The sequence below is a fragment of the Accipiter gentilis genome, chromosome 4, assembly GCF_929443795.1.
Source record: "Accipiter gentilis chromosome 4, bAccGen1.1, whole genome shotgun sequence".
Lineage (NCBI taxonomy): Eukaryota > Metazoa > Chordata > Aves > Accipitriformes > Accipitridae > Astur > Astur gentilis.
Window position 1 is genome coordinate 39,023,429 of NC_064883.1, and position 12,796 is coordinate 39,036,224.

The window sequence follows — 12,796 nt, forward strand, 5'->3', positions numbered from 1 at the left end:
AGAAGAGGAGAGAAGAGGAGGGAAGAGGAGAGGAGAGGAGAGGAGAGGAGAGGAGAGGAGAGGAGAGGAGAGGAGAGGAGAGAAGAGAAGAGAAGAGAAGAGAAGAGAAGAGAAGAGAAGAGAAGAGAAGAGAAGAGAAGAGAGAGAAGAGAAGAGAAGAGAAGAGAAGAGAAGAGAAGAGAAGAGAAGAGAAGAGAAGAGAAGAGAAGAGAAGAGAGAAGAGAGAATATTTCCATTAGAAGGGACCTACAATGACCATCTAGTCCAACTGCCTGACCACTTCAGGGCTGATCAAAAGTTAAAGCAGGTTATTAAGGGCATTGTCCAAATGCCTCTTCGACTGACAGCCCTGGGACATCGACCACCTCTCTAGGAAGCCTGTTCCAGTGTTTGACCACCCTCTCTGTAAAGAAATGCTTCCTAATGTCAAGCCTATTGTACTTCTCAGTATCAACAGAAAAAGGTCATACATTTCACCGGTGTCCCCTCTCCTGCATCTGTTCTCTGCCTCTTGTTCCTCTTTGTCCTCTACAGACCTTTTACTCTGGAGACAGCCAGCCCTAATTAACACACTTGCATAACTGCAAGGATGCTGTTTTCTTCACAGGGACCTGGAGATAACCTTGCCATTTATCTGAAATATTTCAGTGGTGGTAAGAACGGTCAGCTTAAAAAAAGAAAAAATGGAGCTTTTGAAATGTTCCTTACTTCCAATATTGTTGCCAAGTGCTACTGAGCCTCGTTCAAGAGTGCAGGTCTGCAGCTGGCGTCAACCCAGTTGCCTTTGGGTGGTCCAGACTCACTTTCTGTCTAAGGTGACTTGCTTGAGTATTTAACTGAATATCTTGGTGCTTTAATTTCAATCTGATTAGCAACATTCTACGCCTCAAATTGTTGCTTATTGCTGTTAATTTTAGATTATGATATTCAAGAAAGAATAAAATTTTATCACTAATAACTATTACTTTAAGGAGAAGTCAACTGAAATGTATTCTAGAATATCTCTTTGGTATGTAATTTTTCTGAAATGTGTTTTGGAATCAAAATGCATACAAAATGCAAATGCATTCATTTGGAGGCAAGATAATTCTAAGTGTATTCAGAAAGATAGTATAGACAGGCTGATGGAACTCCTTACACTGGAACAGCAAAAGGAGACATGGAAAACACAGATTAAAACAGCATCTCATTGCTTAACTGAAGAAAGCCATTATTTTGCAGAGATAATGTATTAATAAGAGACTTCTCAATATTTGATGTCTCTATTTTCATTCTTAGGCATTAGCTGAGAGCCACAGTGATCACTTTATGTCTGCGGTATAGGGTAAAAATGCAATTGAAAATGCCAAGAAAGTATGTTCTAGACACTTTATTATTTTTAAAGGTAATTAGAAATCTGTACCTGGACCAGTTTATGTGTGATAATGACCTAAGTGAATGCTACTAAATATTTCCAGACAGGCTTATAAATCTGTAAAGTTCATGCTTCTTTGGGGAAGGTTTGGGAACATAGCACACATTCACCTTGACTTTATTTCTCATTTAAACAAAAATATCTATTTCAGATCAAGATACTCTCTTGCTCTCACATAAAATTCTAAACTCAGCTTCTGGTTCCTCTTACAGTGTGTGTAACTTATCTAATATGCTGATGAATGAGAGATATTTATCATTTTTATCTCTTTTCTAAGTGGGATAACAACCTCTGACAGTCTAAACCAGCCATCTAGACTCCCCATGCAGACAAAATGATGGCCACCAGCCAGGTCTCCAGGCACGTCTCCAGTGACCAGGTAGGTCTGCAACCAAGCTGGGAAGGTGAGGGTCAGTGGTGGAGGATACCCATAGCTGGAGATGAAGCTGCAGAGCCTGTGTCCCTCACCCAGCCCCTGGCCAGGCTAAAGCTCAGAGTTTCCAAATGGGAAGACTCACCTCGTGGATGGGTCTGCCCACACAGACTCATGGTTTCTGGTGTCTCCCAGATTTGTATCTGCTGTTAAGGCCACTTCTGCTGCTCCATCAAGACAGTAGCTCTTCTGAAGAACAGTGGAAGAAATTGTTCCTTTTTTCCAAACTTTTTTTTCCTCTCTCCTTAGTTTTATCTTTAGCATGCTTCTGAGTGCATTTTATTCCTTCATGGCCGGAGAAGAGCCCATGACTGTGGAGCTCCACGAGCATCTCAGATACATCTCCTTTATCACGGATTCAGTCCAGGTATCAGGAAGGGGAAAAAAGTTGGTTCTTGTTACCTCAGTGGATAATTTCTTTTTTTTTTTCTTTTTTTTTTTTTTTTTGTAAATCACCTATTAGCAGTGAGCTAATATGCCAGTTTTCATCCATATCCCAGGCAGTAGCTGACTGTATCAGGGTGCTTTGGCTTAACACAACTCGACAGGCATCCTTTTGGGTGATTTATGGGAAATGCGGCCAAGGGTAGTGATTAATTGTTCTAACGGAGAGCGAGCTGTAAACAAGTTTTCTTGGTTCCTGGTCAGTAATGAGCATTCTCAAATTTTTTAGTTGGATTTTTTTTGGTAATTTTCTTAACTATAGCTTAATTTTAGCAGCAATCTGAATTCTGGCTTCGGATTTAGATTATTATCACCTCCATAGCTTTCATACTAGGACGATGAATAGTTCATGGGCCACTGAGGGTTTGCTCTGGGCCTTGAAGCTATGTTTCAGGGGCAGGTAAGATCCTGGCAGTCTTCAGGTCTTTAATAGCCCATCTCTCTGTAACAGTCCTCCTACCACGAACACACCTCTGGGCGCTTCTTCACCCTGGGATGTCTCACTGCAGTTTTCTCAGTGCATATCATTGACCATTTGGATCAAGCAAGTGGTTTATTGTGGGTTTTGGGGGATTAACAGGCTAGGACTCCAAGGCTGCATTAATGTTAATGCAAGCATCTCTCAGATTCAGTCTTCAGGGCAGTAATTTTTAAACACGAGAAAGAGTGACTATCAAAGCCAGTAGTATTTGAGGGAACTAAAATCAGAACTCAAGCAGAAGCTGGAGAAATAATCCCAGATCTCTGAGTGGCTATTGGGATCAGCCCACAAGACCCCCCTCTTGTTATATTTTCTATAGGTTTCCACCCTGTGTTTCCTTCACCATCCTTAGCCCTTCTGCCTCTCCTTGTCTGAATCTTTTAGAAAAAACCAGTTATTTGCTTCCAAGTAAGGGTAAACTGCTCAGTTAGCTCTTCCCACAGTTAACTGCCCTGGCAAAATCTGGCTTCTTCATATGTGGTTGAATTTCACTTCGGTCCCTGTTGAGAAGGGTCCCTATTGTCAGAGTGTCCACGTGGAACGGGAAACAGAAGGTTGTAAAGCAGGCGGTGGGAGAAACTCTGATCTGTGGTTTGCTACAGGAAAGTGATGGCAAGAGCCTCATCAAGCTCCACAGTGATCCTCAGGGACCTTGTACTGAGACAAGGTGATTTTTTTCCTCTACCAACCTCATATCTTGACATGCAAACAGGGCTTCCAAATTGCAGGGTGGCAGTGAACTGACTGTTAAAATCCAGATCTTCTGGCTTGCAAACAACCATGGGTGACCCAGGAGGGAGGGCAATACAGATACTCAAGGAGGCAGGGAATGCGTTGCTCCACGGTACTACACTTAACCATTACTTGCTGGGATGGAACTGTGAATGAAGTGCTTCCACTTAGTATAATTCGAGGAGATATAAACAGCTCAACACAACCGCAACAGAGCACGTGCTGTCATATATGTCTCCATACCAAGGCTTCAGTTCATTTCCCACTGAAACCCAGTGTGAGCCCAGAGCAGCAACATGGATAAATTCAGCACTGAACTCAGATCCTTAACTAAAACCTCTGAAAACTCTCTTAACCTCTCAAAATTTTCTCCTAAGAGAATGTCTCTTGTCAGCCTCCTAAGCTATGGTGCCTGAAGGTGATGTCATGAAAGTCCTTATATGAGAAATATCACAGTTGCTTTACTTGCTGCATGCTGCTCTGGTCTGACTGGCCACATGGGGCTGTTTCCTTGTCCCAGCACTTTTCCAGTTGAACTCACGGAATGGCAGAAGAGGTTTTTTGCTCCCATTTCTCTGAAATCTGCAAAATGTTTTGCGATCTCAGAGAAATTAAAGAAATTCAACTGGGTGTTTCCTTTTTAGGATGCCTTGAAAATATGAGCACAGTTGTTCAAGTCCCTCCAAATTCTGTATTCGCTGCTTCATCCTTTGCTGCTTTTCGAAAATCTAAATACTGGGCTCAGAACAACTTGCTAGTACTCCTGTCACTGCTGCCTACATTTTTCTTTCTGCTGATTTAGCCTCAGAAACCAGTGGACCATTCAAGCAGCTCTGACTACATTTCCTCTTTGACGTGTCATGTCAGAGCCCTTTGGGATTTGCAGCCAAGAGCTGGTTCAAAGGAAACCAGCACAGCACCCGACCAATACGACCACGTTGCAGGGCTACCTACGGAGCTGTGCCCCCTTGCAGTGCATATGTGGGTCTAAACCAAACATTTCCAAGCCTGGATGAGAAGCTCCTACTTCTTTAAGCATTAAGGTCCTCTGGCATTAGGACTCACTCCTTCTGTGTCCAGTGTTTCTTTCCGAATTATGAGTAGGACCAGGTTCCACCAAGCCTGTGGGTGGATGAGTGCCCAAGCTGGGGTCGATCACCCACTCACACGTTATTTCTATCCCACAAACCCACCACTTCCCTGCCCTGAGCTGGGTTCACTGCCCTCTGCTCTGCTTGCAGGAGCAAGTCCCTGTCAACCTTCACAGCTTCCCCCTTCCTTCTGTCCACCCCTGCCTTTGTCCTTTTTCCCACTTTTAAAGGCATTTTGGATGAGTGGGTTTAAAAAGAATGTATATAATAAAATGTAGAATGATGACCCTGGAATAGCCCATGGAGTAGGACAGTGGAACCAGCTGTGCTCAGAGCTCTTCTTGTTTGGGGTTTTTTTTTTTGGTTTGGTTTGGGTTTTTTTTTGGGGGGGGGGGGGGGGGGGCGTGTTGGGTTTTTTAAAAATCAGGCAGTACTTACCAGGCAGCTGCACAGTATACCTCACATGCAAAAATTGTCTTCAGAAATATTAAGAGCCACCAGTTAAGTGGGTCAAAAGAGGACACTTCATATTCTGTAAGGCTGCAGAGTTTGCTGGAGCATCACTTTCAACTTCTATAGCACAGGACAGAACGTTTCCTGCAAAAGCGACCCTGCTCTGCACTGGGACATTGCTGCTTAATGTCAGGGCGTGCTTCGGAGGTGCACGCAGTTGTGACTGCAAGCTCTGGGCAAGGGGAACTCACCATTTTCACAAACAGGTTATTCCTCAGGGAGGGATGCAGTCTTGCTGTGCCCCTTCCCCACTGCTCCGGCTCAGAGCGACTGGTCTGAGGTTGCACCGAGGGGAGGTTACAGCACGGGCAGTGCTGGGAGAGGAGCTCCCGGCTCTTGCTTTGGGGAAACGTGAACTGCAAATGCAAAGAGTATTTTGCTCTCCAGCACTGCCAGTGCAGCACTGCTCATTGAAAACTGTCTGCACTGAGAGCTCCTCCTTTGAGCCTTTTTTTCAGCTTGTACCTCCCGTAAATCCTTTCGGCATCTGCATCAGGGAAGCAGCAAGAAGCCCTAGCTGAGATCACAGCCTCTCGGAGGGAAGGATTTTACAACAGGTAGTAAAAGAGTAAAGGAGGCGGTGCATGTGCACAGATGAAAGGCAAGATCCACACTGCCTGTCTGCATACTTTAGGAATATAACTGCAATGCATAAAACACAAGGCTGGTGTCTAGGATCGTCCTGGGTACCTACGGTTAGTTCAGCAGCGGTGGAAAGGGAGCTCAGAGGAGCAGCCCGTGTCAATGGCCGGTCAGCAGAGCCGTCAGGAGGCTTCTGAATTGCAAGCCTTGGCCAGGAACTTGGCACTCGAAGCTATATATACAACTATATCATATATATTTTATATTAACCTCATGGGAAGTGAGAAACCTGGTTCTAAACTCTCCCCTCATTCAACAGCATTTCCCAAGCAAGTGCTTTCAGCATCAGCCCAGTGATGTTGGGCACCTCTGTGGGAATGGGGACGGGGATGAGCCAAAGCCAGGTGAGTCAGGGTTAGGGTGGGCGCCCATCTGGGGCCCATGGCCAGGCAAAGGCAGGGCTGCAACACAAGAGTAGCACCAACCCAATGGACATTTTCATGCGTTCAGACCATAATATGGGAAATAAGGTGATCATTGCTTCAGCCACACACCTTCTACTGTTTTGCAGTGCAGAATTGCTAGGGAATAATAAATAAAATAATTAAGAAATGCAAAGTAGACAACACTTATCTGGGTAGTGACTTCCTGCTATTGCGTGATGGATTTTCAAAAAACAAATAAGAAGCACATATGACCCATTTAATACTAGTTGATAGCAGGTGTGTTCGGAAGCACTGTTCCCACCCACGAGCATCCATGAGTGCATCCATGTCTCACTTCTTAAGCCAATACTCAAAAATCCAGCTGGTAAATCCAACATCCTTTTCCACTGACTATTGAAGGGCAAAAAAAGCATAAGCTCTGGCAGGCTTTAGGATGGGTATTTTTGACACAAAACTGAGGGTTGGAAGTTTTGTCTCCAGGCTCAAAAATATGTGTAATGCTTGCAGTTGCCAGTGGTAAGGCTTTTTGTATTTACTGTAATAATCAACTGCAAAAGAGTGGTTCCCTGCTGAGACCACAGAAGCCATCACTTGAAACTGCATCAATGTTTTTGCCTTTGGACATTCATGTTCTTATTTACAAAGAATGGCCAGTAGCCAAAAAACCAGTGTGTCACCTGTTAAAAAACACACATTTCCCTGCTGTCTGGTGATGTAGCTGTAGTAAATCTTCTATTCTACAAGGATTTTATGATCTCATTCCAAGGAGGTATTTGACTAGCAGGATCTTGGGCTAAAGAAGAAAATCCTGCTGTGCTCCCTCCCATCCCACCAAGTAAAAACGGCCCCATGTAATTAACGCTTGAGCTATTCTGGAGCCATGATTTATATCATCTGAATCTCATCTGGGATGAAGAGATGCTTGTATTTCCAAAATCTTCTTACTAACAGATTTATGGAGTGCTTTCTCATGCCCGAGATGTGCCGGATTATCATCAAGTGATAACCCCTGTTCACACATGTCCTGGTTTCAGCTGGGATAGAGTTAACTGTCTTCCTAGTAGCTGGTACAGTGCTGTGTTTTGAGTTCAGCATGTGAAGAATGTTGGTAACACACTGATGTTTTCAGTTGTTGCTCAGTAGTGTTTAGACTAAAGTCAAGGATTTTTCAGCTTCTCATGCCCAGCCAGGGCACAAGAAGTTGGCACAGGACACAACCAGGGCACCTGACCCAAACTGGCCAACGGTGTATTCCATACCATGGGACGTCCCATCTAGTTTAGGAACTGGGAAGTGGGGGGGCAGGGAATTGCCGCTGGGGGACTGGCGGGATGTCGGTCGGCGGGTGGTGAGCTATTGCCCTGCGCATCATTTGTACATTCCAATCCTTTTATTACTACCGTTGTCATTTTATTAGTGTTATCATTATCATTATTAGTTTCTTCTTTTCTGTTCTATTAAACCCTTCTTATCTCAGCCCAGGAGTTTTACTTTTTTTTCCCCGATTTCCTCTCCCATCCCACTGGATGGGGAGGAGTGAGTGAGCGGCTGCGTGGTGCTTAGTTGCTGGCTGGGGTTAAACCATGACAACACACTTGAGCTCTGTCTCGTTGCAAAGTCCACTTTAACTGTCTCAAGCAGAAGCATCACGCAACAAGAAGAGCAAAGGGCTGCCAAAAACTCTTCCTGTCTAACCAAATTAACCTTCATTTCCACGAGCCAGCACTGAAGTGCCACAAGACCCAAGCAACTGTTGGCAAAGATGCCACACAGCCTCCTCAGTGGGGCACGGGGGTGGCTGAGCATTTTTGGGCTCCACAAGGAACAAAGAGCAAGAAAAGTCTGAATACAGAGCAACCCGATGGCAAAATGGCAGCTTGTCATCTTCCCAGACAGATCAGCCTTACGGCAGAAATTGCAGAAATGAGTTGCAACATCAGCCACAGCTGAACGTTACTGTCTGTCACCTCCACATTTCTGGCTCTTCTTTAATCCTCAAGCCATTGGCTTTTCCCAGAAATGCCAGTCAAATGAATGATTGGAAGAGATGTTTAAGTTGTGGGCAAAACTCCTCACTCTTCATTAGCTTCCCTGCGGTGAATTTGACACACACATAATACACCCACACACCACCAAACAACTTCCAAGCAACTCACACTATTTTTTTTCTAAAGTAAGAAAAAGAAGAAAAAAAAGAGGTTATTATATGTTTTTCTACTTTAAATACTTGTGAGACATGTAGTACAAGAATTCTCTAGATGATCCCTGAAAGCAGTTAACAAAAAGGAGACAAAAAAAATTTCTCTATTAAAAAAAAAAGAGTTTTCATTAATTCCTAGAACACTGTAAGGCTATATCCCTGTTTCCCACATGCAATCAGACATTGGAACAATACACTAGATTTAATTACAATAGAGGATATGAATGTGAAGAGATAAATTTATCTGTCATATTTCAGTCCAAATGACATGCTAGCACCTGTAAGTTTTTCTGTCCTGTTAGTCTAAAGCTAAAGAACTTTCAGAAAACCCCCAAACCCCACCCAGGTCACTTTGATAGGTTTAGACTAACAGTCAATCCTAGCTCTGAAGTCATGAGCCACCGAAAGTAAGAGTGAATTATCCATGTTACAGAACAGAGGATGGAGAAACCAGCTTTGCAAATGCAGTATTTTTGCTAATATTGGTTTCTAAGCTCAGAATAGAATTTGAAGCATCCATGGTCCAAGATGCTTTTGGTTTTAGCCAGTTGCTCAAAAAGGAGCATCATGAATACTTGGACCTGTTCAAGGTGTAACTAGAGAGCCTAAGACTCAAAGCACATGAGTCAAAATATATTCCTAGAGTGCAACTACGCACGGAAGCAAAAAGGATTAAATGATGGAAGTTTATAATGGCAAAGAATAGCTGTGGGTACCACAAGCTTCAGTAGTGGCTGCCGTTCTACTGCTTCCATGGCATCGTAGCAATGTAGTAATATACATTGCCACCTGCAATGATTTGGAGACACGGCAAAATCTGAAGATGACAAGTTTCTTTAGGTTAGCTGGAGTCCAAGGGGCCTCAGAGAAAGCAAAAAAGCTTGGCAAATAGACAGCACAGCAGCAAGCGTGATACGGTGGTAAAAATTGTTTTTCACAGCCCAGATGCCCTAGGCTCACAGGACCAAAACTGACCCTTCATATATATCCTTTATTTAATGTGTGAGAGGAGAATCAAAAAAGGGAGGAGGGGAAAAATACTCTGCCAGCCTCCTAGATTTATCCAGTCATCAGAGAGGAAAAAAATGCAAACAAATTTTCTGTACTTCTGGCTTTAAATTAATTCATACCCCAAGTAAGATTCATCTCACCTCCTTAGAAAAATCTTCAAGTTTAACGTTTGAATGAGCTAATCTCTGTAGGCTTTTTTAATACTCAGTGGAAAAACGTGTATTTTTAACAATACATCACTTCTTTTGAATGGGAAGTTAGGCATCAAGGTGCTCCAGCAAATACCGCTTGGTGATGACCATGTTCATCAACTGTATTGTCTACCTGGACTTCAGTAAGGCCTTTGCCACTGTATCCCATAAAATCCTCATTGAGTAACTGTTGATGCAAGGGCTGGATGAGCAGACGGTGAGGTAGGTTGACAACTGGCTGGATGGCCGGGCCCAGACTGGTGATCAGCAGTGCAAAGTCTTGTTGGAAGCCAGTGACTAGTGGTGTACCCCAGGGGTCAATACTGGGTCAAGCCCTGTTTAACATCTTCATTAATGAGCTGGATGATGGAGCAGAATGTACCCTCAGCAAGTTTGCAGATGACACCAAGCTGAGAGGAGCGGCTGATACACCAGAGGCTCGTGCTGTTGTCCAGAGGGACCTCGACTGGCTGGAGAAATGGGCCAACAGGAATCTCATGAAGTTCAACAAGGAGAAGCGCAAAGATCTGCACATGGGGAGGAACAAGAACCCCATTATGCTGGGGGACACCCAGCTGGAAAGCACCTTGGGAGAAAAGGACCTGGGGGTCCTGGTGGCCACCATGTTGAACAGGAGCCAGCGATGAGCCCTTGCAGCAAAAAAGGTGAATGCTGTCCTGGGCTGCGTTAGACAAAGCGTTGCCAGCAGGTTGAGGGAGGTGATCCTTCCCTTCTACTCAGCACTGGTGAGGCCACACCTGGAGTGCTGTGTCCAGTTCTGGGCTCCCCAGTACAAGAAAGACATGGACATAGTGGAGAGAGTCCAATGAAGGGCCACAAAGATGATGAAGGGACCGGAGCATCTCTCCTATGAGGAAGGGCTGAGAGAGCTGGCACTGCTTAGCCTGGAGGAGAGAAGGCTCAGGAAGCCTCGTATATAAATACCTGAGGGAAGGGTGCAAAGAGGACGGAGCCAGCTCTTTCCAGTGGTGCCCAGTGACAGGACCAGAGGCAATGGGCACAAACTGCAAGACAGGAGGTTCCCCCTGAACATCAAGAAATGCTTTTTTAGTGTGAGGGTGCCTGAGCACTGGAGCAGGTTGCTCAGGGTGGTTGTGGAGTCTCCATCCTTGGAGATACTCAAAAGCCATCTGGACATGGTCCTGGGTAACCGGCTGTGGGTGGCCCTGCTTGAGCAGGGGGTTTGGACCAGACGGCCTTCAGAGATCACTGCCAACCTCAACCATTCTGTGATGCTGTGATTCTGTGAACTCCTGCTCCCATTTCTTACCTCTGTCTGTAACAGCCTCTGTCTATAACATCAACCCTTCATGCATAATGATTAATAAAACCGCACTCAACCCTGAGCGATCAGAGTGATTTCCAAAACATTTTGCTAATCTCCTCCAGAAAAAGTTCTGGAGGTGTTTTATCTCCTCAAATCACGTACAATTGATACAATAGAAAAATTCAACAAGCTAACAGAATTTTCCTTAGTGAAAATCAGTTTACCTTTGATTCACCTTTCCTTTTATCCTTGATCAGAGAGAGGCTTCAGTAATTAAGTTTTTGCTGAGAGAGATTTTTGTCCTTCATACATTTGCACAGTCTTTGTAGTCAAGAGCAAAACAACCAGCTAAAATGATTGATGCAGAGTGAAAAAGAAGTGTGCGTGTGTTCATGTGTGTATATGTTTTGCAGGAAAACTATGCATCTGTGTTGACATTTTCCAGTGCGTGTGGGCTGATCATTGTGCCCAAGGAGAACATATTTTCCTGGATATATTTAGGTATGCAGTGCCGTTTGCTTGGCGGAAGCACTCAGAGCAATGAATCTGGGAAACTGATGTGTGTGTGTGTTCACACATCTATGCTGCTCTGCTCAGAAAGCAAAGGACAAAAGAGACTCCTGTACTCACCCATCTTTAGAGTCTTCTAAGGTCATTTTTGCATTAAAAAGTTGCATCCTGGTCCCATCAAATAAATCAGCTGTTCTTCAGAAACAATATCACCCTACAATCTGGGTAACCCTGGTTTTCTTGCCTACCCAGTGCTGTGGGATGTTTATGTAGTGTCTGGGGCAGAGAGGCTTGAGTTAATTCAGAGCTGCCTCTTCCCTGATGCTGCAGAGACGTCCCAAAGCCCATGGCTCCAAGCAACATGCATCCCTTGGGACTTCAGCCAGCAAGAGCCAGGCAGGGTGGCTTTGCCTTTGCATGGAATAGAAATGTTAGAGGGTGTAAAGCTGGATAAAGGAGTCTGGAAACATACAGTGCTAATCCTACTCTGAAGCATCTCAAAATTCAGAGCACTCGAAGGAGAAGGGGAAGGAGGACAGTGGATTTGATCTGGTTCAGAGGGCTATTATAACAGCTGTAGAAGGTAAGCAAGAAAGATGTTTTCCACTTACAAAAGGCTGTATGAAGCTGAGCATCTAAGCACTGAACAACATGTACACGCTGCTCATTTTGTACAGTATTGAGACATCTCGCAAAGCTGGAGGATACTTGCTCAGCGGCAGGGAGTGCACTTTTCCTTTCCTTCCACTGTCTGCACTAAGGTTGGGGTTATCCTGGTTATTTAGGTGCTTCGTTACGATTCAAATAACAAAAAAAAAAAGTGTAAGCATCTCACCATCTCTAAGGACCACATCTGGGAATAATAAAAGGGATATTGCTCCTTTCACCCCCCCTGCATGGCAGCTGGCAGCGGAAATGAAAAATAATCGGTCTCTTTCTGCCCTGTGCTGCCACCCTCGAGCAGATAAGAGCACGCTCAGCCCTTGACCTCACGTCTTGCCAAACAGACTCTTATCTCTCCACAGAGGAGTGGAAAGGTGTGTGGGCCAGATGGTGCTTTTGACCTCATCTCCTTCCCTGCAAGCTAGCAGAGTCATCTCGCCGTCTGCCTGCTGCCAAAATCGGCGGCAGCGGAGCCGGGCAGAGCGTGCTGTCTGTCACCTGCAGCTCCTGCTGACCCGGTGGCCGCCTGCTCCTGCGGGGAAGAGCCAAGCCATGGAGCCCACGGGGAGCCAGCCGCGCTCTCCTCACCCTTCTGCCGTGCCTCCAGAGCCGCCTCTTTTCTTGCCGACGGGCTCCGGGCTGCCTGCGGGGCCACACTGTCACGTACGAGCTGGGGTAAAAGCACAACGCTCTTCATCTTCTCGGTGACACCGACGCTGGGTGCCTGCAGTGGATGGGGGTCCTGCTGTGTTGCACAGGGTGCACGAAAGCCCCTCTGTAAGAAAAGGTGTCCTAAA